General features: G+C 45.3%; 2 protein-coding genes across 6 annotated transcripts in view; one reads left to right on the forward strand and one right to left on the reverse strand.

Annotated features, from left to right (window-relative positions):
• PGAP2 (post-GPI attachment to proteins 2) overlaps nucleotides 1–13,953 on the reverse strand; it is a 31,011-nt gene extending 17,058 nt beyond the window's left edge. The window contains exon 1 of the mRNA XM_066367208.1: nucleotides 13,889–13,953. The gene's annotated coding sequence lies outside the window, so the exon portion shown is untranslated. The remainder of the gene's footprint in view (nucleotides 1–13,888) is intronic.
• Nucleotides 13,954–14,229: 276 nt separating this feature from the next.
• NUP98 (nucleoporin 98 and 96 precursor) overlaps nucleotides 14,230–25,351 on the forward strand; it is a 136,268-nt gene continuing 125,146 nt past the window's right edge. For 4 of the 5 annotated variants that reach the window (XM_066367287.1, XM_066367314.1, XM_066367324.1 and 1 more), the window contains exon 1: nucleotides 14,230–14,493. The gene's annotated coding sequence lies outside the window, so the exon portion shown is untranslated. The remainder of the gene's footprint in view (nucleotides 14,494–25,351) is intronic. The other variant, XM_066367297.1, reaches the window with a different exon arrangement.

Genomic DNA, 25,351 nt, shown 5'->3' on the forward strand with positions numbered 1-25,351 from the left:
CTAGCTTAAAAAAAAAAAAAAAAAAAAAGGCAGCAATATGGAAATATCTTAAATAACAGTTTTATTGTTTTTTGTCAGGTATTATTTAATATTTTTCATTAATATTTTAAAACTCTTATAAAATAATCTAGTTTTGTGTACCTCTTTTGTTCTTATTTATGTATTAAATGCATGAAATAATAAACTACCTTTTGGTATATTGTTTTTTTATACTTAAAACAGTCATTAGGACAGAGAACCAGTTGTTAATTATTTGAATACCACTTCTGGGTTAGAGAACCTCTGAGCTAGACACCACCATCACATTTTCCCCCATTGAAATCCTCACAGTAGTAATTAGCACATTTTGAGCACCCCATGTCCCAGGTACTTTTCTACTTTTTATGGTATCCCATTTAATTCTCATAAAAACTCCCATCATTTCCTTTAATCCTTTGAGTAGTGAGTTTATTTTCATGCTCGCTGACCCCCGGGAGTGAGTTGTTTTTTTTCCAAAAAATAAAATTAGTTCCTAATACAGTTTTATTAACTTAAAATCATGTTTGTTTGCCTGACCAGGCGGTGGCGCAGTGGACAGAGCGTTGGACTGGGATGCGGAAGATCCAGGTTCAAGACCCCGAGGTCGCCAGCTTGAGCACAGGCTCATCTGGCTTGACCAAAAAGCTCACCAGCTTGAGCCTCAGGTTGCTGGCTCAAGGAAGAGGTTACTCGGTCTGCTGAAGGCCCACGGTCAAGGCACGTATGAGAGAGCAATCAATGAACAACTAAGGTGTCGCAACGAAAAACTGATAATTGATGCTTCTCATCTCCCTCCATTCCTGTCTGTCTATCCCTCTCTTTGACTCTCTGTCCCTGTAAAAAAAAAAAAATCATGTTTGTTTGATAACCAATTTATGGAGACAAGAAGAACATACATTTGCCTTTTTTTTAATGTTGCCTTACACATTTTTAAAATAAAAATTTTTGTACGGTCATACGGTCATACTATGGATGGTCAGGAGGCACGAGGGTGTACATGAGCGCTCATACTACTCAAAGGTTAAGGTCCCAAGGTAAGTGAATTATTATTATTATTTTTTGTATCTTTCTGAAGCTGGAAACGGGGAGAGACAGTCAGACAGACTCCCGTATGCGCCCGACCGGGATCCACCCGGCATGCCCACCAGGGGCGATGTTCTGCCCACCAGGGGGCGATGCTCTGCCCCTCCGGGGCATCGCTCTGCCATGACCAGAGCCACTCTAGCGCCTGGGGCAGAGGCCAAGGAGCCATTCCCAGCGCCCGGGCCATCTTTGCTCCAATGGAGCCTTGGCTGCGGGAGGGGAAGAGAGAGACAGAGAGGAAGGAGGGGGTGGGGGTGGAGAAGCAAATGGGCGCTCCTCCTATGTGCCCTGGCCGGGAATCGAACCCAGGTCCCCCGCATGCCAGGCCGATGCTCTACCGCTGAGCCAACCGGCCAGGGCGGTAAGTGAATTATTAATAAAACTTTACTGAAAGAACTACCTCCATTTCATTTTTTTAATTATTTTTATTTTATTAATTTCAGAGAAGAAAGAGAGAGAGAGAGAGAGAGAGAGAAGGTAGGGAGGAGCAGGAAGCATCAACTCCCATATGTGCCTTGACCAGGCAAGCCCAGGGTTTCAAACCAGCGACCTCAGCGTTCTAGGTCAAGGCTTTATCCACTGTGCCACCACAGGTCAGGCACTACCTCCATTTCAGTAACTGGATTTAGGTTTTCTACCTTGGGGCTTTGCGTATTCTCTTTGTTTAGCTCCAACCCACAGATGCCTGCTTATGGCCCTTGTTCCCTATCTTGAGCTCTTTCCTGGTCCCACATCTTTAATCTGCCTGTTCATCTACTTGGAATGCTTCTCTTCCTCCATCTCAGCAAACTCTACTCCAGGGGTCCCCAAACTTTTTACACAGGGGGCCAGTTTATTGTCCCTCAGACCGTTGGAGGGCCGGACTATAAAAAAAAACTATGGCCTGACCAGGTGGTGGCGCAGTGGATAGAGCGTCGGACTGGGATGTGGAAGGACCCAGGTTTGAGACCCCGAGGTCGCCAGCTTGAGCGCAGGCTCATCTGGCTTGAGCAAAAAGCTCACCAGCTTGGACCCAAGGTTGCTAGCTCCAGCAAGGGGTTATTCGGTCTGCTGAAGGCCCGCGGTCAAGGCACATATGAGAAAGCAATCAATGAACAACTAAGAAGTCGCAACGCGCAACGAAAAACTGATGATTGATGCTTCTCATCTCTCTCCGTTCCTGTCTGTCTGTCCCTATCTCTGCCTTTGTAAAAAAAAAACAACAAAAAACCAAAAAAAGTATGAACAAATCCCTATGCACACTGCACATATCTTATTTTAAAGTAAAAAAAAAAGGGGGGAACATACAATATTTAAAATAAAGAACAAGTAAATTTAAATCAACAAACTGACCAGTATTTCAATGGGAACTATGCTCCTCTCACTGACCACCAATGAAAGAGGTGCCCCTTCCAGAAGTGTGGCAGGGGCCGGATAAATGGCCTCAGGGGGCCGCATGCGGTCGCTGGCCATAGTTTGGGGACCCCTGCAGTCTACTCTTACTGTAAAGGTAGTGATCAGCATGACACTTTGGTAAGTTAGAATTTCTAAGGAGATCAATAAAATAATAGAAAAAAAGAAAAAAATTTAATTCCTATGTTAGCACAGAAGGAAAAATGAAATATGGTTGTCCCTCGCCATATCACAGTTTAGTTTTCATGGTCTCACTGTATCGTGGTTTTTAAATTGTATATATCTAATTTTGTATCACGGATTTTCACTATATTGTGGGATTTTGTGGTATAAAGGTATTTTTATATATTTATTATTTTAATTATTTTTGTGGTAAATAAGCATTTTCTAGCCTAAAAAATTGAGAACAATATAAAATATAAATTAAAACATATTAAAAGAATATTTAATCAAAATAAAATATGTAGCATACAGCAGATGAGTAGACAGACTCGCACATATGGAAAACACAGCCACGGTAGCTTCTGCTTGAGCTAGTTTGCCCACGTGAGATTGTACATGGCACACTATTGGCTGATGGATGGGAGGCGACCAACCACTGTGTTCTGTATATATAAATAATTAAATATAAGGTCACTACTTTGCGGATTTTCGCCTATCACAAGGGGTTCTGGAACCTAACCCCCACGATAGACGAGGGACCACTGTAATCCAGAAGAATGCAGAAAAGATTTTTTTTTTTGTATTTTTCTGAAGCTGGAAATGGGGAAGCAGTCAGACAGACTCCCGCATTCACCCGACCGGGATCCACCCGGCACATCCACCAGGGGGCGATGCTCTGCCCGTTGGGGCGTCGCTCTGTTGTGACCAGAGCCACTCTAGCGCCTGAGGCAGAGGCCATGGAGCCATCCCCAGCGCTGGGGCCATCTCCGGGAGGGGAAGAGAGAGACAGAGAGGAAGGAGAGGGGGAAGGGGGGAGAAGCAGATGGGCGCTTCTCCTGTGTGCCCTGGCTGGGAATCGAACCCAGGACTTCCGCACGCCAGGCCGACGCTCTACCACTGAGCCAACCGGTCAGGGGCCAGAAAAGAAGATTTAAATGGCAACAAGCACATGAAAAGATAGTCAACATCTTTAGTCATTAGAAAAATAGATATGAAAACAACAATGAGATGACCCTTCACAACCCCTAGAATAGCTATAATTTTTCCTTTTTTAGCAAGTGAGAAAGAGACAGACAGACAGAAAGGGAGAGAAATGACAAGCATCAACTCATCATTGTGGCACTTTAGTTGTTCATTGATTGCTTTCTCATATGTGCCTTGACCAGGGGGCTCAAGCTGAGGCAATAACCCCTTGCTCAAGCCAGCAACCTTGGGCTCAAGCCAGCAACCATGGGGTCATGTCTATGATCCCATGCTAAGCTCGTGAGCCTGTGCTCAAGCCAAGTGAACCCATGCTCAAGCCAGCAACCTTGGGGTTTCAAACCTGGGTCCTCAGCATCCCAGGTCAAGGCTCTATCCACAGTGCCACCACCTGGTCAGTTATAATTAAAAAAAAAAAAAAGGGAAATAAGTGGCCCTGGCTGGTTGGCTCAGCAGTAGAGCATTGGCCTGGCGTGTGGAAGTTCTAGGTTCAATTTCCAGTCAAGGCACACAGGAGAAGTGACTATCTGTTTCTCCACCTCTCTTCCCCTCCCACAGCCATGGCTCGAATGGTTCAAGCAAAGTTGGCCGCTAGTGCTGAGGATGGCTCCATGGCCTTGCCTCAGGCGCTATGAAGATAACGGCTGACAAGCCAAGCAAGGAAGCAATGCCCCCGATGGGCAGAGTATCACTCCTGAGTGGGCTTGCTGGGTGGATCTCAATCTGGGTGCATGCTGGAGTCTGTCCCTGCCTCTCCGCCTCTAACTTAATAAAAAAATTTAAAAAAAGAAAAGGGAAATAAGAAGTGTTGGCAGTGATGTGAAGAAACTGGAACCCTCATATAAAATTCTTTTGTGAATGTAAAATGGGAAGGTCACTTCTAAAACACTTTGACAGTTCCTCAAAAAGTTAAACATAGTTTCATATGACCCCATAACCAACTCCTACATGCAAAAGTATAAACACAAGAGAATTGAAACATATGTCCAAAAAAAACTTGTACATGAATGTTCATAGCAGCATTATTCATAGTAGCTACAAGGTGGAAACAACTCAAATGTCATCCAACTCATGAACCAATAAACAAAATATGATATAATAAAAAAATGGATTATTTGACCATGAAAAGAAAACATGGGGCCCTGGTCGGTTGGCCCAGTGATAGAGCGTTGGCCTGGTGTGCAGGAGTCCCGGGTTCGATTCCCGGCCAGGGCACACAGGAGAATCGCCCATTTGCTTCTCCACCCCTCCCCCTCTCCTTCCTCTCTGTCTCTCTCTTCCCCACCCATGACCAGGGCTCCATTGGAGCAAAGTTGTCCCGGGCGCTGAGGAGGGCTCTATGGCCTCTGCCTTGGGCGCTAGAATGGCTCTGGTTGCAAGAGAGCGACGCCCCAGATGGGCAAAGCATCGCCCCCTGGTGGGCATGCCGGGTGGATCCCGGTCGGGCGCATGTGGGAGTCTGTCTGACTGCCTCCCTGTTTCTAACTTCAGAAAAATAAAAAAAAAAAAAAAAAAAAAAGAAAAGAAAAGAAAACATGGATGAACCTTGAAAACATTATGCTAAGTAAAAGAAGTCAGACACAAAGGTCACATAATATATGACTCCATTTACATGAAATTTCAGGAGAGTCAAAATCCATTCAGAAAAAGATTTGTAGTTGCCAGAGATTGGGGGAGGGAGAGACAGTGAATGAGTACTTATGGGTCTGGGGTTTCTATTTGAGGTTATGAAAATGTCTGGAGTTAGATAACAGTGATGGTTGCACAACTTTATAAATATACCAAAAACTTCTGAATTGTAAGCTTTAAATGGGTGAATGTGAATTTTATTACATGTGAATTATATTCTCATGTGAATTATATCTCAAGTTTTTAAAAAAATCTGGCAAAGAGCTGGACCTCAATAAATGACAGTTAATACTACAAAAAACAAAAAGAATAAAGGAGAAACAGAAACAGAACAGGAAGGATAAGTAGAAAGTAGGAAATACTAGGCAAAATCCTGAATATACCAGTAAATTCATTAAATGCAGTGAACTAAATACTCTAGTTAAAAACCTAATTATGCCCTGGCCAGTTGGCTCAGTGGTAGAGCGTCGGCCTGGCGTGCAGAAGTCCCGGGTTCGATTCCCGGTCAGGGCACACAGGAGAAGCGCCCATCTGCTTCTCCACCCCTCCCCCTCTCCTTCCTCTCTGTCTCTCTCTTCCCCTCCCGCAGCGAGGCTCCATTGGAGCAAAGATGGCCCGGGTGCTGGGGATGGCTCCTTGGCCTCTGCCCCAGGCGCTAGAGTGGCTCGGGTCGCAACAGAACGACACCCCGGAGGGGCAGAGCATCGCCCCCTGGTGGGCAGAGCATCGCCCCCTGGTGGGCGTGCCAGGTGGATCCCGGTCTGGCGCATGCGGGAGTCTGTCTGACTGTCTCTCCCCATTTCCAGCTTCAGAAAAATACAAAAAAAACAACAAAAACCCCCTAATTATATGCAATTTACATGCATCATCCTTCACTATCAAGTTATAGGAAGAGGAAAGAAATCAACATGTACTTAGTGCATGTAAATGCCAAACATGTGCCCAGTCTTTGCAAACTCCATTATCTTATTAGACCTTCATAACCACCTTATAAAATAGAAATTATTGTGCTGGGGGAACAGAACAACTAAATAATTTGTGCAAGATCTAAAAAGTAGCAGAGCTGGCACATAACTTAGCTGTTTGATACCAACTCTGTTGCTCTTTCCAATGTACTATTTAAGAAACCTAGAACCATCCCTCTGGAAGTCTCTTGCCCTTTCATGATTCTGTAGTCCTTACAGGTCTGGCTCCTCCCTAAGCACCAGTCAAAGCTGCATAGGGTGAGTTTTTTGTTTGTTTTTGTGACAGAGACAGAGAGACAGAGAGAGGAACAGATAGGGACAGACAGGAAGGGAGAGAGATGAGACGCATCAATTCTTCATTGTGGCTTAGTTGTTCCTTGATTGCTTTCTCATATGTGCCTTAACTGAGGGGCTACAGCAGAGCAAGTGACCACTTCCTCAAGCCAGTGACCTTTGGGCTCAGGCCAGCAACCATGGGGTTGTGTCTATGATCCCATGCTCAAGCCAGCAACTCTGCACTCAAGCTGGTGAGCCCGCGCTCAAGCTGGCGACCTCAAGGTTTTGAACCTGGGTCCTCTGTGTCCAGTCAAATGCTCCATCAACTGTGTTACCACCTGGTCAGGCTAGGGTGAGTTCTTAAGGCAGGTGTGTGAGAAAAAGACTGGGGGATCCTTTGACAGAGCTGGAGTTTTCTTAGCTCTGTCTCTCTTGGCCAGGGCAATGTTGAGCTGTGTACATCTCTGGGCTCTTGATGCCAAGACAGGACATGGTTCAGCAAGCTTTTGTGAACATGCACCAAACTCTGTGTCTTTTTTTTTTTTTTCTGAAGTTGGAAACGGGGAGGCAGTCAGACAGATTCCCACATGTGCCCGACCGGGATCCACCCGGCATGCCCACCAGGGGGCAATGTTCTGCCTATCTGGGGCAACCAGAGCCATTCTAAAGCCTGAGGCAGAGGCCATGGAGCCATCCTCAGCGCCCGGGCCAACTTTGCTCCAACGGAGCCTCGGCTGCGGGAGGGGAAGAGAGAGACAGAGAGGAAGGAGAGGGGGAGGGGTGAAGAAGCAGATGGGCGCTTCTCCTGTGTGCCCTGGCCGGGAATCGAACCCAGGACTCCTGCACGCCAGGCCGACGCTCTACCACTAAGCCAACCGGCCAGGGCCTTTTTTTTTTTTTTTTTTTTTGACAGAGACAGAGTCAGAGAGCGAGTCAGAGAGAGGGACAGACAGACAGGCAGGGAGAGAAATTAAAAGCATCAATTGTTCACTGGGGCACCTTAGTTGTTCACTGATTGCTTTCTCATATGTGCCTTGACTGGGGGGCTACAGCAGAGCGAGTGACCCCTTGGCTTAAGCCAGAGACCTTGAGCTTCAAGCCAACGACCTTTGGGCTCAAGCTAGCAGCCATGAAGTCACTTCTCTGATCCCACTCTCAAGCCAGAGACCCCCACACTCAAGCTGATGAGCCCATGCTCAAGCCAGCGACCTCGAGGTTTTGAACCTGGGTCCTCCAAGTCCGACACTTTATCCACTGCACCACCACCTGGTCAAGGCAAACTCTGTGTTCTTCAAAGGTGGAAGGAAGGAAGAGGATGATTATTGAAGGGTGTTATAAGAATTAGAGAGAGTAAAAGTATGTGGACTCAGAAAGCCCTGGCCCACACAGAAGTCCTTCCTTGGGCAGAGGTCCCTGAGTGATAAGCTTGTGGGCCGCATGCCTATAGAGTACCAGACAAGAGTTCTCCTGCTTAGGAATTCCTCCCTGGAGCAGTCTTCATCCAATGTCCTCCCGAAACCCCACAGTCTTCCCATAGATATGCGCTATTTAAGGATCCCAGGTCTTTCATACCCACTAGTACTTTGGACTGAATGTATTCACTCACTCAAGACATAGTTCTGAGCCCTTTTTCTAAAAGTCATGTCAGCCTGACCTGTGGTGGCGCAGTGGATAAAGCGTCAACCTGGAAACACTGAGGTTGCCGGTTCAAAACCCTGGGCTTGCCTGGTCAAGGCGCATATGGGGGTTGATGCTTCCTGTACCTCCCCCCTTCTCTCTCCTCTCTATAATGAATAAATAAAATCTAAAAAAAAAAATTAAAAAAAAAAAAGTCATGTCAGAGTATTTAGAATGGGAATTCCTAGACATTTTAAAAGAATATAAATAATATCTACCATACATGGGGTATCACTGTGTACTAGTAGGTACCTGATAAGTGCTTTCTCTCATTTAATTCAAACAACAATCCTGTGAAGCAAGTACTATTAACTCCCTTTTACAGACAAAGAAACTGAGGCTCAGAGAGGTTAAGAAATTTGCTCAAGTTCATACAGCTAATAAATGGTTGTGCTCAGTCTGACCTGTAGTGGTGCAGTGGATAAAGCATCAACCTGGAACACTGAGGTAGAAGGTTTGAAACCCTGGGCTTGCCTGGTCAAGGCACATACAGGAAGCAACTACTATGAGTTGATGCTTCCTGCTTCTCCCCCCACTTTCTCTTTCTCCTCCCTCTAAAAATCAATATATAAAATCTAAAAAAAATAAAAAATAAATAGTTGGGCTCAGATTTAAACACAGGATTCTCTGACTTACTTGACTTTTTTTTTTCTTTTTTTCTTTCTTTTTAGTGAGACAGAGACAGACAGACAGACAGGAAGGGAGAGAGATAAGAAGCATCAACTCATAGTTGCAGCTCCTTAGTTGTTCATTGACCGCTTTCTCATATGTGCCTTGACCGCAGGCCTTCAGCAGACCAAGTAACCCCTTGCTCACGCCAGTGACCTTGGGTTCAAACCAGCAATCTTAGGCTTAAAGCCAGCAACCATTGGGCGCAAGCCAGTGACCATGGGGTCATGTCTATGATCCCACGCTCAAGCCTGCCACCCTGTGCTCAAGCTGGTGAGCCTGCACTCAAGCCAGATGAGCCCATGGTCAAGCCAGCGACCTCAGGGTTTCAAACCTGGGCCTTACCATCCCAGGCTGATGCTCTGTCCACTGTGCCACCACAGGGTCAGGCTGACTTTTCTACTTAAGAAAATAATTTACGCCTGACCAGGCGGTGGCACAGTAGACAGAGCGTCGGACTGGGATGCCAAGGACCCAGGTTCGAGACCCCGAGGTCGCCAGTTTGAGCACAGGCTCATCTGGTTTGAGCAAAGCTCACCAGCTTGGACCCAAGGTTGCTGGCTCAAGCAAGGGGTTACTCGGTCTGCTGAAGACCCACGGTCAAGGCACATATGAGAAAGCAATCAATGAACAACTAAGGTGTCACAACGAAAAACTGAAGACTGATGCTTCTCATCTCTCTCCGTTCCTATCTGTCTGTCTCTATCTATCCCTCTCTCTGACTCTCTCTGCTCTCTCTGTCTTTATTAAAAATAATAATAATAACAATAATTTACTCATTCATGTGTCAAACATTTTTTTTTTTTTTGTATTTTTCTGAAGCTGGAAACGGGGAGAGACAGTCAGACAGACTCCCGCATGCGCCCGACCAGGATCCACCCGGCACGCCCACCAGGGGCGAAGCTCTGCCCACCATGGGGCGATGCACTGCCCCTCTGGGGCGTTGCTCTGTCGCGACCAGAGCCACTCCACCGCCTGGGGCAGAGGCCAAGGAGCCATCCCCAGCGCCTGCCTGGGCCATCTTTGCTCCAAGGGAGCCTCTGCTGCGGGAGGGGAAGAGAGAGACAGAGAGGAAGGAGAGGGAGAGGGGTGGAGAAGCAAATGGGCGCTTCTCCTCTGTGCCCTGGCCGGGAATCAAACCCAGGACTTCTGCACGCCGGGCCGACGCTCTACCACTGAGCCAACTGGCCAGGGCCCACTCTACTTTTTTGACAAATTAATCAATTATCTCTAATCCCTTGCTACCACTGAAACCCACAGGGATTTAAGTTTACCTACTTTTGAGCAAAGCCCATTTCAATTTTGAATCAATGCCCAGGACATGGTAGTGGTGAAGCAGTAACCCTAATAGGCTTTCTGAGTATAGGCCTTGCTATTCTGTGTGAGGCTCTAAGTCACTAAGTCTAGTTCCTAGACCATGCTCAGCCCTCCCTTTGTAATGTCAGGCTTCTGCTCCAGGCTAGGCCTGGGGGAAAGGAACGCCAATGTTTTTATTTTCTTTATTTTATTTTATTCAGTGAGAGGAGGGACAGCAGAGAGACAGACTCCCGCATGTGCCTGGACTGGGATCCACTGAGAAATCCCACTAGGGGGCAATGCTCTGCCCGTCTGGGGCATTTCTCAGTTGCTCAGCAACCAAGCTCTTCTTAGGGCCTAAGGCAGAGGCCACAGAGCTATCCTCAGTGCCCAGGGCCAACTCACTCCAATTGAGCTATGGCTGCAAGAAGGGAAGAGAGAGACAGAGAGAGAAGCAGATGGGTGCCTTCTTCTGTATGTCCTGACCAGGAATCTGTAAAGTTTGAGTCAGGGTGCTTTAAATCCAGAACACCCAATGTGAGGCTGTAGTTAATTGACTTGCTATTCTCTCACTTAATGGCTTCCTGGACTTCACTTGAAGTGTAGCAAAATGTTTATCTTTGTAAAAATGTCAGGGAAAGCTTACAATGGAAAGGGACCTGACAATTAAGGGAGTTAAATTAAAATAGTTGTTTGTAAAAGCCTAGCCACAGGCCCAGAGACACTTCAAACCTGTGGGAGGAGGGGTGACTGGCTTGCTTGAAGCCTCGGCCAGACCAGCCAGCCCAGCCAGCCCAGGAGCTTTTGAACTAGCACAGGCCTCCTTTAGACAGTTGAGCCTGGAGATAAACAATTTGGAGAAACTGTGGCACCACTCCAATCCACATGTGAAAAAATATTACCTTGTACCTATGAAGGCAGTAACGTCTGTAGCTTTTTCCAAGACTCTTGACTAAACTATACTGCTCACAAAAATTAGGGGATATTTCAAAATGAATATGAAGCTATAAAATATCCTCTAATTTTTGTAAGCAGTATATAAAAACCCTACTCCAACCCTCCCTGTCACTGACACAGCTCGGCTGGTCTCAGTATGCTTGAACCCAGGTTTTTGGGGTTTTTTTTGTATTTTTCTGAAGCTGGAAACGGGGAGAGACAGACAGACTCCCGCATGCGCCCGACCGGGATCCACCCAGCACGCCCACCAGGGGCGACGCTCTGCCCACCAGGGGGCGATGCTCTGCCCCTCTGGGGCATCGCTCTGTTGCGACCAGAGCCACTCTAGCGCCTGGGGCAGAGGCCAAGGAGCCATCCCCAGCGCCCGGGCCATCTTTGCTCCAATGGAGCCTTGGCTGCAGGAGGGGAAGAGAGAGACAGAGAGGAAGGAGGGGGGGGGGAAAGCAAATGGGCGCTTCTCGTATGTGCCCTGGCCGGGAATCGAACCCGGGCCCCCCCGCACGCCAGGCTGACGCTCTACCGCTGAGCCAACAGACCAGGGCCTCTATTTTTTTGTATTTTTCTGAAGCTAGAAACGGGGAGAGACAGTCAGACAGACTCTCGCATGCGCCCGACCGGGATCCACCCGGCACGCCCCCCAGGGGCGACGCTCTGCCCACCAGGGGGTGACGCTCTGCCCACTAGGGGGCGATGCTCTGCCCCTCCGGGGCATCGCTCTGCCGTGACCAGAGCCACTCTAGCGTCTGGGGCAGAGGTCAAGGAGCTATCCCCAGTGCCCAGGCTATCTTTGCTCCAATGGAGCCTCGGCTGCAGGAGGGTAAGAGAGAGACAGAGAGGGAGGAGAGGGGGAGGGGTGGAGAAGCAGATGGGCGCTTCTCCTGTGTGCCCTGGCTGGGAATCAAACCCAGGACTTCCACACGCCAGGCCGACGCTATACCACTGAGCCAACTGGCCAGGGCCACAATACCAAATTTTTATTGATAATGCATAACGTACACAGGTCGTTGTATGGCTCTCATGGAATTACATTTAAAAATATGTGGTGTTCATGGCTCTCTCAGCCAAAAAGGTTCCCAACCCCTGTCATACAAGGTAAGGCAGTCCAGATCTGGAGTTCACTCCAAGTCTGACTTAGTTGGGGGTTTATACTGACCAGCCAGTTGCCAAGAGAAACTGACAGTAGGCGTTCCCCTCCCCCAACGGACCAGCCACACCAGTTTCAACCTTTCAGAATTGAACCTGGGATACTCACACACGGGGCTGATGCTCTACTACTGAGCAGACTGGCCAGACCAGGAATACCAGTGTTAAAGAAAAAAAATTACAGGCCCAAAATGGCATCACTGATGCCAAAAGCCCATGATACTAAACCTAGATTTATTACCTGATCTAATTGCACTTTCAACCTCTCCCAGAAACATAATCTTTTTTTTTTTTTTTTTTTTAACAGAGACAGAGAGAGAGTCAGAGAAAGGGATAGACAGGGACAGACAGACAGCAACAGAGAGAAGAGAAGCATCAATCATTAGTTTTTCATTGCGCATTGCGACACCTTAGTTGTTCATTGATTGCTTTCTCATATGTGCCCTGGCCGTGGGCCTTCAGCAGACTGAGTAACCCCTTGCTCCAGCCAGCAACCTTGGGTCCAAGTCGGTGAGCTTTTGCCCAAACCAGATGAACCCATGCTCAAGCCGGCAACCTCGGGGTCTCGAACCTGGGTCCTCGGCATCCCAATCCGATGCTCTATCCACTGAGCCACCGCCCGGTCAGGCCAGAAACATAATCTTTATCAGCCAGTATGAAACCTCTGGTCAAGCACCAGTGAGGTAATCTTTCACACAAGCCCTCTCCATCCTCCACAAAACAAAGCAATTACTTAATAAAAAAATCTTCTTCTCTTTCCCTAAAGAAAAGATATCCAGGCCTCTAAATAAACCTTTCTTTTGCTAATAGCTCATTTGCCCCACCCCTTCTTCCTATAAAATCCTTCCATTTTGTACAACCGTTCAGCACCCTTCCACATGGGATGCTGCCCAATTCATGAATCACCCAATAAAGACAATTAGATCTACAGATTTATTTGGTTAAATTTGGGGGGGGCTTAATTAAAAAATGTTTTTTAATTTACTGATTTTGGAGAGAGAGAGAGAGAGAGAGAGAGAGGGAGGGAGGGAGAGAAAGGAGGGAGAAACAAGCATAATCAACGTGTAATTGCTTTGCTTCTCATATGTGCCTTGGCCCAGCAAGCCCAGGGTTGGAACCATTGACTTTAGCATTCCAGGTTTATGCTTTATCCACTGCACCAACTAGGTCAAGCTAGTTTTATTTCAATAGTTTTTAACACCAAGATGAAGAAAATGCAGCCCTCACTGCCAAGAGTCCAGACATAAACAGGAAACTATTAGGATACAAGGTGAGAAGAAGCCTGCCCAAGCATTAACTCAGCTTGCTGAGAGAGATCAATGTATCCCAGAGGAGGCAGGAACATTTGAACCAGGGCTTTAAGAATAACTGGGGGTTCCTAAATGACAGGTGAGAAAGAAGTCCTATCTCCGATGCTCATAAAGTCTATTTATTCTAGAGATTCAGAGAGGGAAAGGTTGTATTAGGGGTGGCATGGACAGGAGACAAGGAGACCAGGTTTTTGAGGATTCCCAGCAGCTGAAAGCAAGCTCAGACCTCCAGCTCCGCACGTGATCTGGCCAGGAAGTGGAGGTAGGACCACAGAGAAACCTTCCCTTAAATGCCCACAGACTGGCTCAAGGTGAGGGTAGAATAGTTACCATGCCATCATGGAGCGTTCCCTCTGATTGGCCCGAACTTCAGCAGCCTGCGTCCTTCCGCTCCAAGGAAGGGGAGGAGCCTCTATATTACGTCAACCACTCTTCTCCTACATTCCTCCCAATGTAGCCACTCACTAGCCCACTTCGAGGGGTCCTGTGTTACGTCACGGCTCTCTCCCAGCCAACCGCGGCAGCAAGAGTCGCAAGAGGCGGGACTCCATGTCTTGCCCAACACCCCTCCCCTTTCCTCTCCCTAACTCCTTAAGTCCCTCCTCTTCCTCCTCTTCCCTTCTCTCGGAGACCGCCCTCACGTTCAGTTTCAAAAGACTCGTTACCCAATGAGTAATATGGTGGGCCTAGAGTGGCGTCGACGACTACCAATGCTCAGGCAGCGAGGGCGGAGCTCCCGGAGCGAGCCTCTGACGGCAGGCGGCGTGTGACGCAGTCGGGCCCTCTGCGCGTTGCGCCCTAAGCGGCCGTCGGTAGTCTTGGTGGTGGTGGTGGTGGCGACGGTTTGGTGGCGGCCGCGCGCTGCTCTCTGAGCGGCGGGCGGCGAACGGGTCGAGGCCCTTACTACTGACACTCCCCTCCCCTACTGAGCCGCGGTAAGTCGGGAGCCGGGGTGTTGGCGGCTCGGGAGGGCAAGCTCCTCCTCTCGTTTGGGCGGGCAGCGTGTGGGGCTTCCCAGGCCCTCTCCGCGTCGAAGTCTCGCGCTCGGGCGCGCTCCTCTTCCCTGAAGGCGGGGGCGGGCCCGTGACCCTGCTGCCCCGAGGCCCGGCTCTTCGAGAACTGGGAGAGAATGGCTGTCGTTGGGGTCTGGGCCCAGGGGCTCTCATCGCAACCTACGGTGAGGGAGCGTTTATCTGTCCAGTTGTACTTCTTCATATGCCCGGCAGTGACTGGATTGACCGGTGCTTTGCGGTGGCAGTGGCTTAAAACCCTGGCTATGTTCTCCCAGCGCTTCCTTGACTCTCGTGTAGGATGAACTTATTTGCCTTAGTCTCTCCCACAGGGGAAATTTGCAGCTCCAGGGTTAGGGTGGGAGGATTGGGAGTTTGTTAGCTTTTTGAAACATCTGAGAACTAAGGTTGGTTTAATAGAGTAAAAGATCTTCCACTTGTTTCATTTAAGCTGAATGAGAAAAATAGGATGTCTGGATTACTGTATAGCCATAAAGACCTTAGTAATTAAGCCAATCTCCCCTACCCTAGATCATGTGCAAGTTTTATAGAGAGGGGGAAACCGAGGCCCAGAGAAGGGACAGGATTAGCCAGAACCAGATCTGACTCAGTCTAGAAATTTGTCTACTACATCACCCTCCCTGAGTGTTCCAGCCTTCCATTATTGAGGATTTCCTTTGGGGAAGGTGGTGTGGGGCCTTTGGTCGTTAGAAGCAGATAGTTTTCAGTAGCTGTTTGGACTTAATTGTTATCAGTTCTATTAACCATAAAGCAGACTCTTAATTAGTGGTACCCTGGCCTAGATCAGGAGACCATGAGAAACAAAGTTAAAAGTTGGTTAAAGAATGCCAATAGCCTGACCTGTGGTGGCGCAGTGGGATAAAGCATCGACCTGGAACACTTGAGGTTGCCCTGGGCTTGCCTGGTCAGGGCACATATGGGAGTTGATGCTTCCTGCTCCTCCCCTTTCTCTCTCTCTCTCTCTCTCTCTCTCTCCTCTCTCTAAAAATCAACAAATAAAATATTTAAAAAAAAAAAAAAGAATGCCAATAATGTTATGTATTTGGAAACGAATCGGTAAAACCACAAGTTTCCTGTTCCAAATCTAAAATTTTTATTTTGCTGGATTCAGAAGAAAGAGTCCAGTTAGTGACCCGCCAGCAGTATTGGAAGAGAAAGCAGCAAGTACAGATGAGACCTAGAAAGAAAGATAGCAGTCATTTTGTAGTTCTTTTACCTTGGAACTCATGGCTTCTCTCTTGTACAGAATTTAAAGTTTTATAGTAGAAAAAGGTAAGAAAGAAAATTAAACTCTATTTTGGAAGAAGAAATTAACTGAAAGAAAAAGACCAGTAAGCATTTCCCTGTGATAGCCTTATAAATTACGAAAGAAACCCTTGTTAACTGGGTGACAGAGTGTTTACTTGGTGGAAGAAGTTAGGATATTTTAAAAAACAACCAGAAGTTAGCCTGACCTCGTTAGCCTGACCTGTGGTGGTTCCGTGGATAAAACTCTCTGCCCCTTCATCTCTTTCTCTTTCCTCTCTCTAAAATCAATAAATAAAATCTTTTTTAGAGAGAGAGAGAAGGGGGAGGAGGAGCAGGAAGCATCAACTCCCATATGTGCCTTGACCAGGCAAGCCCAGGGTTTTGAACCGGCGACCTCAGTGTTCCAGGTCGACACTTTATCCCACTGCGCCACCACAGGTCAGGCAATAAATAAAATCTTTAAAAATATTTTTTAAATTGATTTTTAGAGACGGGGAGAGAGAGTAGGAGCAGGAAGCATCATCACCTTGTAGTAGTTGCTACTCCCGTGTGCCTTGACCAGGCAAGCCTGGGGTTTTTCGAACCAGCAACCTCATTGGTTCAGGTTACTAATTTATCCGCTGAGCCACCAACAGGTCAGGCCAATAAAATATATATATATAAAAGAAATAACAACCAGAAGTTAGACAGGATGGAGGGACTAGGAAATTACATAGAATTACTTTCTGACTCTTCCTTAAGATTTGCTAAAAGTAAGTTAGTTGCCACTTTGGTCTATTTACATCAGTCTGTTCTTTGCTTTGCTCTTTCTTAGATGAGAGAGCAAAATTGAAAAATAGTGGATAAGAGCAGAAGAGATCTGTAATCTAAACACTAAGATATGAACAGGATATATTTTCAGTAACGTTTTCTCAGTTCAAGCATCACCCTATTCTGGGAAGTCTTTCCTGGCATCCTCTCTATTGCAAGCTTCCATAACACTATTTGATACTTATATTTATAGTATAAATCATTTTGTATTTTAGCTACTTTTCTACTTATTAGTCTGTGGCAAAATATTTTTGTTTTATCTTTGTATTCAGGTTGTTTGGCACAGAACAGACTCTGTAAATGAGTGTGCTTGAATGAATAAACAAAATATGGGAGAGTTAAAACAAAATGGGCTATAGCTTGACTAGGTGGTGGCGCAGTGGATGGAGCGTTGGCCTGTGATGCTAAGGACCCAGGTTCAAAACCCTGAGGTCGTCGACTTGAGCGCAGGCTCACCAGCTTGAGCGCGGGGTCGCTGGCTTGAGTGTGGGATCATAGACATGACCCCTTGGTCACTGGCTTGAAGCCCAAGGTCGCTGGCTTGAGCAAGGGTCACTTGCTTGGCTGGAGACCCCCCTCCCCCAAGGCACACATGAGAAAGCAATCAATGAACAACTAAGGTGACACAACTATGAGTTGATGCTTCTCATCTCTCTCCCTTTCTATCTCTGTCTCTTTCTTGCTCTTGCAAAAAAATAAAAATAGTCTATGAAGAGGCTGGGTATTTGTGTGTTACTGAATTATGGGTACAGGATAAGAGGATCCATACCATTCATGTGTTACATGGTACTTTGGTACCTGACTTTATTCATGTCCACTAGCTCCTAGATAGCTAAGAGCAAGTAGAATGTTTAGGAAACCAAAACCACAGCTTAGGAGGAAAATTGGTTATTTTTTTACTTTATTTTTTTTTGGCAGTAGTTGACCTAGGAAGTAAGGGGTAGTGATACTGTTAATTTCCAATAAAGAGCACATCCGTAATTATAGAATTTGTTGAAAGGTTAGAGAACTAAGAAATTCAGAAATTAGCCCTGGCTGGGTAGCTTAGTTGGTTATAGCATTGTACCAATTATGCCAAGGTTGTAGATTCTGTCCCTGGTCAGGGCACATACAGGAACCAACCAGTCAGTGCATAACTAAGTGGAACAACAAACTGGTGTGTGTGTGTGTATGTGTGTGTGTGTGTGTGTGTGTCTTCACAAAACTTAGGGGATATTTTATAGCTTCATATTCATTTTGAAATATTCCCTAATATTTGTGAGCAGTATGTCTTTATACCTATACACCCCCTTCCTCTCTTTCTAAAACCAATCAATACATAGAAACTTTAAAAAATTTGAAAATTGCCTGACCAGGCAGTGGTGCAGTGGATAGAGCATCGGACTGGGATGCAGAGGACCCAGGTTCGAGACCCCGAGGTCACCAGCTTGAGCGCGGGCTCATCTGGTTTGAGCAAGGCTCACCAGCTTGAGCCCAAGGTCGCTGGCTTGAGCAAGGAGTCACTTGCTCTGCTGTAGCCCTGTGGTCAAGGCACATATGAGAAATCAATCAATGAACAACTAAGGAACCGCAACGAAGAATTGATGTTTCTCATCTCTCTCCTTTCCTGTCTGTCTGTCTCTATCTGTCCCTCTCTCTGACTCTCTGTCTCTGCTACCAAAAAAAAAAAAAAAAAAAAAATCAAAAATTAAGTAATAGGTGTTAGAGGCAAGGTATGTAAATGTTTCTTGAGAATGTAGTGCATTCTGTGTGTTTAGAATTGAACCTAAATGCAGTTAAGTCCTCACTTAGCATCGTTGATAGGTTCTTAGAATTTTAGCAAAACTATGTGTAATGCAAACAATTTGACCATAAGCTAACTGATACAGAGTTAAGCTTTAATGTCGTCTCATCAACGTTATAACAAAATGATGTTGAGCGAAATAACACTTGAGGCTCTGCTGTATTTGACAGGTCTCTAGAGCAAAGTTTCTCAGCATTGGCATGTTGACATTTTGGGCCAGATAATTTTTTATTGTAGGCGAGCCGTCTTGTATATTGTAGGATGTTTAGCAGCACTCCTGGCCTCTACTCATTAAATACCTATAATACACTCTCCCCAAGTTGTATCAAACCAAACTGTGTCCAGACATTGTCAAATGTGCCTTGGGAGGCAAAATTGCCTCTGATTGAGACCACTGCTCTAAAGAAAACATTCCCAGTATTTTAGTAAAATCATACCTTTAAGTTGTCTGGTGTATGCTTGTAAAGTCAACTAATAATTTGCATTTTGTTAAAACTGTCCTTGAAAAACCCTTAAATTGTTGAAATCTAGTATTGGGAAGCTTAAAAGATGAGTCCTAGGCTCATTTTATTTAATTTCTCTTCATTTCTGTGGTAGCCTCCCATTCTTTGGGACAGGAAAAATCCCATTCTCTGGGACAAGAAAGGGGATAGACCATTGGGTAAAATAAAGCAATATCTATTTGTTTTGGGGGAAGAGGATGTTTAGGGAAAGCCACAAAAGTCTAAATTCAGGATCGATTCTGAAGAGCTTACCCTAGCCTTATCCAAATTCATAAGAGCTTTATTTTTAAAAAAATTAATATTTTTATTTTATCAAGAAAGGAAGGGAAAGACAGAGAGAGATCAGAATATCAACCTGCTTCCACTTGTGCCTCGACCAGGATTGAACCAGCAACCTCTGCACTTCCAGATGATGTTGCAACCAACTGAGCTATCTGGCCAGGCCGTAAGAGCTTTAGTAGGAGAAACTTACAAACATGGACACAGGGGCCGCTTCCTCCCATGGTGGTGATGGCAGGCTGGCCCAAATCCACACCCATCCCAAAATGGGTTCCCTTTTTATAGGGGTTAAGAGCAAAACCATATGATGGGTAGTTACATAGATCGCTGTTTTTTCAACCACTGGTCTTCCAGAAATTTGGTGCTTGTCCCTGAAAGAGTATATGAGGGTGGTTAACTCTTTGACTCTTTTGCTAACCGGCACCAGACTGACGGTTGAAAACCACTGACGTAGACCACCAGAAAGACAATGTATTTCTAATTTAACAGATAACATCAGGCAGTTATACTCTATACATTCATTAACCTTCTCCTGGGACATGATGTCTGTCTTTGGGCAACAGCATTCTATCTAGTCCAGCATGAACTTACAAAGTCACAGAGAGCATGGCACTTCCCAGATGCCTCTGCTGCTGGAATCATATTTCATCTCTATAGTAAGTTTCCTACAGTCAACATAGGAGCTTGTAGTTGGATTGACATAAGTAAATGTGATGCTGTGTGATTCCATTATCTTTCTGTTTTACTTATGTACTTGATGCCACATAAATATGCACTGATCAGAGGTTTTGTCCTATTGTACTGACACTGAGAATTTAATAAATACTGATAATTATATTCCATATTGAAGAGTTTGAACTTAATTCAGTGTAGTGTTGAACAATTGTAAATTTCCAGTAGAGAAATAAGTTATTTTCTTTTTCCTTTTCTTTAAGTGTGTGTGGGGGGAAATAGAGACCTGCATACATCCCAACCAGGATCCACTTGGCAGCCCCCATCTGAGGCCAGTGCTCAGATCAGCTGAGGCCAACACTTGGACCAGCCAAGCTGTCCTCAGTGCCTAGGGACAATGCTTGAACCCACTGGCTGTGAGAGGAAAAGAGAGAAAGAAGGGGGAGAGGGAGGGAAGAAATGCAGATGGTCACTTCTCATGTGTGCCCTGACCAGGTTTTGAACCCAGAATGTCCGCATGCCAGGCCAATGCTCTCTATCCATTTAGCAAACCAGCCAGAACCATTATTTCTGAATATATAGCTCTAATTAGCTAACTGATACTGAGAGTGAGTTTAAGGTGGGGGTAGTAGGGTAGATTGGAAGATAATGTAACAGAAGTCAGGCTATAGCAAAAATCTAGAATAGCAGGCATCAAAATTTGAGGTTTCTGGATTCCTTTATGCTTTTAAAAACTTATTGAAGACTTCAAACAGCTTTTATTTATGTGGGTTTTATCTACAGGTATTTACTGTAGTAGAATTTATTTACTTATTTATTTAGTGAGAGGAGGGGAGGCAGAGCGACAGAGTCCCGCATGCGCCCTGACCAGGATCCACCTGGCAAGCCTACGGGGGTGAGGAGGTGATGCTCTGCCCATCTGGAGCTTTTGCTCTGTTGCTCAGCAACTGAGCCATTTTTCAGCGACTGAGGTGGAACCTTTTCTCAAGTGCCTGAGGCCAACTTGCTGGAACCAGTTGAGCCATGGCTGTGGGAGGAGAAAAGAGAAAACGAGTGATGGGAAAAGGGAGAAGTGGGGAAGCAGATGGTAGCGTCTCCTGTTGTGCCCTTACCAGGAATCGAATCCAGGACATCCACATATCGAGCCAACTGGCTAAAGTATAATAGAATTAAAACAAATTTTAAAGATTTATTGATTTAAAAAATAGTAAATTAGCATAACATTTTATGAAAAATTGCTAAAAGTTTAGTGACATAGCTGGCATTGTCTTACATTTTACAAATCTCAGTAAGTCTGGCTTAACAGAAGACCATTGGATTTGAAGATTTTCTTTTGTATTCAGGTGGTTAATATGTTCTGGTTGAATTATGTGAACAAAATCCAGACTCATACGGATATTGGTCTTTTTTTGCGGTTTGGATGACTTGAATAATTGAAGAGAGTAGTTTTTAAATGATCTTTTCAGTAAGTGTGGGTATTCTTTGATACTACACTCAAACTTTTTAAAAAGTTTGTTGCTGTATTGCCTGGTCTGTAATGGTACAGTGGATAGAGTGTTGACCAGGGTCGCTGAGATCACTGGTTTGAAGCCCTAGGCTTGTCTGGTCAAGGCACATACTATAGACAAGCAATGAGAAACTAAAGTGGCCCACGCCAGTGGCTCACTGGATAGAGTATCTGCTCAGTGTGCAAAGTCCTGGGTTCGCTCCCCAGTCAGGGTACACGAGAAGACGCCACTAGTTGCCTCTCTTCCTATCCCACTCCCCCTTCTCTCTCTTTTTTTGCCTCTGCAGCCAGTGACTCAGTTGGTTCGAGTGTCGGCCCCAGGCACTGAGGAGAGCTCAGTTTCTCCAAGATAGCTTGGTTGATTTGCGAGTTGGTCCCAGATGGGATTTGTTGCCCGGGTGGTTCCTGGTTTGGGTGCATGTAAAAGTCACTCTCCCTCTCTCTCCCTCTCTCTCCCTCCCCTCCTCTCATAGTTGTGACACCTTAGTTCACTGATTGCTTCTCATATGTGCCTGGACCCGGGGGCTCCAGCAGAGCCAATGCCCCCTTGCTCAAACCAGCAACCTTGGGATCAAGACAGTGACTCCGTGTTCAAGCTGGTTAGCCTGGGCTCAAGCTGGCAACCTCGGCATTTTGAACCTGGGTCCTCAGCATCCCAGATTGATGCTGTATCCATTGCATCTCTGCCTGGTCAGGCACCATTCATATTTTGAAATAAAAGTGGTGTTCCATGAAAAAATCAGCTAGTTCAGCTTTGTACTCAAAAGTAATCACACGAGAGTTTTTGTATTTTAGTATGCCCAAGTGCTTTTGAGTATTTCCCATTTCATTCTCCAAAATAATCAGAACATTAAAAATATGTGTACTGAAGTGTTAAGAATTAATACAATCAGTTCTTTTTCATGCTTCATCAAGGACATTTAAGTCAAAGTGGATTTTTTTTTTTGTATTGTTAAACGGGTGGCATTGAAGAATTCAGTGATAATTTGGGGCCATTGTCTTGATGAGCTCAGGTTATAGCAGTTTTATAAACCATTGCTTTTTTGCACCTCAGGGCAGGTCAGCACAGTAAAATAAGGCAAATAATGTCTAATACTTTTTTTTTTTTTTTTTGTATTTTTCTGAAGCTGGAAATGGGGAGGCAGTCAGACAGACTCCCACATGCGCCCGACGGGGATCCACTCGGCACGCCCACCAGGGGGCGATGCTCTGCCCATCCGGGGCGTTGCTCTGCTACAACCAGAGCCACTCCAGTGCCTGGGGCAGAGGCCACGGAGCTATCCCCATCCAGCGCCCGGGCCATCTTTTGCTTCAATGGAGCCTCGGCTGCAGGAGGGGAAGAGAGAGGCAGAGAGGAAGGAGAGGGGGAGGGGTGGAGAAGCAGATAGACGCCTCTTCTGTGTGCCCTGGTCAGGAATCGAACCTGGGACTTCTGCATGCCAGGCCGACGCTCTACCACTGAGCCAACCTGCCAGGGCAATGTCTAATACTTTTGAAAATAGTTTTGGCCTCATGGACTCCTTGAAAGAGATCTTGGGATTTTCTAGAGACCACATTTTGAGAACCACTAATCTAGAACAATGATTTTTCACACTAGTTCATGCAGCCCTAAGCTTTGAAAGGGCTCCACTGTACCCACAGATCTTTATTTTGGCTAGGGCAGCTTCTGCTGATGTCTTTTTTATGTATTGATTTTGAAGTAAAAATAATTCAGAACTATTGATCAAGGGGAAGAGAATCTAGTGCCTGAATGGATGATCAGAGTGATCTGAGTATATTGTGTGTGGGGGATGTTTGTTTTAATTGTTTTCAGTAGTGCGTTATTGTGTTAAATGGTTAGTGCATGACACTGAATTATTGAGAAATAAATTTTGTTATGTATGGAATTCTAATTAGGCATTGATCAATTATGGTTTAGAGTGGAGAGAATAATTACACTTTACTATTTTAAAATATTTTAAAATGTTGGTTTAAAAACTAAACATAAACCTAAAAGGAGCTCTAGTTTGAGGCAGCTGAGTCCTTCTAACAGTCCTCTGGATTAGGCTGTGTAGTGTCTATTGTTCAAGTGTAGAAATTGAGGTCTAAGAGATTGAATGTCATGCCTTTTTTATTTTTTTTGACAGGCAGAGTCAGAGAGGACAGACAGACAGGAACGGAGAGATGAGAAGCATTAATTATTAGTTTTTCGTTGCGCATTGCGACACCTTAGTTGTTCATTGATTGCTTTTTCATGTGTGCCTTGACTGTAAGGCCTTCAGCAGACCGAGTAACCCCTTGCTTGAGCCAGTGACCTTGGGTCCAAGCTGGCTTTGCTCAAAGGCCCGTGCTCAAGCTGGTGACCTTGGGGTCTCGAACCTGGGTCCTCAGCATCCCAGTCCGACGCTCTATCCACTGCGCCACTGCCTGATCGGGCGAGTGTCATGACTTAACTACAATTACACAGTAGCAAGTGGCAGAGTTTTTCTTTTTTTTTTACTTTATTTTTAATTAATTTTAGAGTTACAGAGAATTGCAAAGATGATAAGGGAGTTTTAAATACAGTTGTCTCACTCTAAGGCAAATGTACTCTTCACTACTTGGTTTTTTATTTATTGATTTTAGTGAGAGGGGGTAGGGAGACACACACACATAGGAACAGATATTCCTGTATGTGCCCTGACCAGGGATCGAACTGGCAACCTCTGCATTTTGGATGAAGCTCTAACCAACTGAGCTATCCAGTCAGGGCTCACACTACTTTTTTTTTTTTTTTTTTGAGGATTAGGTTAAGGTGATGAAACAAAATGCTATTCAGCGTTATAAGAAAGGAGCTGTATTTGACAACTATGGGTTGTTTTACATTAATTTACAATTTAGTAGGAGAAATTGAATAAAATCAAAGTACTTTTTACCAGCGCTCATATACTCGGTAGGTATAACAACAAATATATTTCAAAACTACAAACAGCTGGTAGGCATTACTTTATGTAATAAGGGCTGGAAAGGGGAAGTGTTTCTGAGGAATCTAATCTGGAACAGTCTTTTGAAACAGGTGAGTTTGAGCACGTTTTTAGAAAGGGGGACATAGTTTTTAGAAAAAAAATGTCCTAACAAAGGGAAAATGGTTTGATCTGGGGATCAATCATAGGAAGGACACAGTAAGACAATTTAGAGGATAGCTTATAGTTTTTCTGGGATGTGATATAGCCGATTAAAATTAGGCTAATTTCTTCTTCCTATAATTCTAGTAACTATCCCATCCTTCCTTTCTAATTTCAGGTAAAAATCAATGTTTTCCTACTCAGTTTAGGAGTGGGTGCTAATTCCTGCCTTTAATACTTTTGTGAAGATTAGATGTGAGAATATATGAAAAGTACTTTGTAAAACGAGAAAGTTCTATATTAGTTCATTCATCTAACAAACATTTATTGTTTTTATTTTTATTCTTTTTACAGAGACAGAAAGTCAGAGAGAGGGAATGATAGGGATAGACAGAAAGGAATGGAGAGAGATGAGAAGCATCAATCATCAGTTTTTCGTTGTGACACTTTAGTTGTTCATTGATTGCTCTCTCATATGTGCCTTGACTGCGGGCCTTCAGCAGACCGAGTAACCCCTTGCTCGAGCCAGCGACCTTGGGTCCAAGCTGGTGAACTTTTGCTCAAACCAGATGAGCCCGTGCTCAAGCTGGCAACCTCGGGGTCTCGAACCTGGGTCCTATGCATCCCAGTCCAATGCTCTATCCACTGCGCCACCACCTGGTCAGGTTATTGTTTTTATTCTTTACTGAGTGACACAAAAGAACTCAGTGAAGGGAAAAGGAAAATGTACAGGCATACTTCATTAGTTGTGCTTCACAGATGTTGCATTTTTTACTAATTGAAGGCGAGTCTCCACCAGCAAAAAAATTGACTTGCTTTATTGTGATACTCTATTGCAGTGGTCTTTAACAGAACCTACAGTTGTGCCTGTACTTAA

Source organism: Saccopteryx leptura, chromosome 1, assembly GCF_036850995.1.
Source record: "Saccopteryx leptura isolate mSacLep1 chromosome 1, mSacLep1_pri_phased_curated, whole genome shotgun sequence".
Classification (NCBI taxonomy): domain Eukaryota; kingdom Metazoa; phylum Chordata; class Mammalia; order Chiroptera; family Emballonuridae; genus Saccopteryx; species Saccopteryx leptura.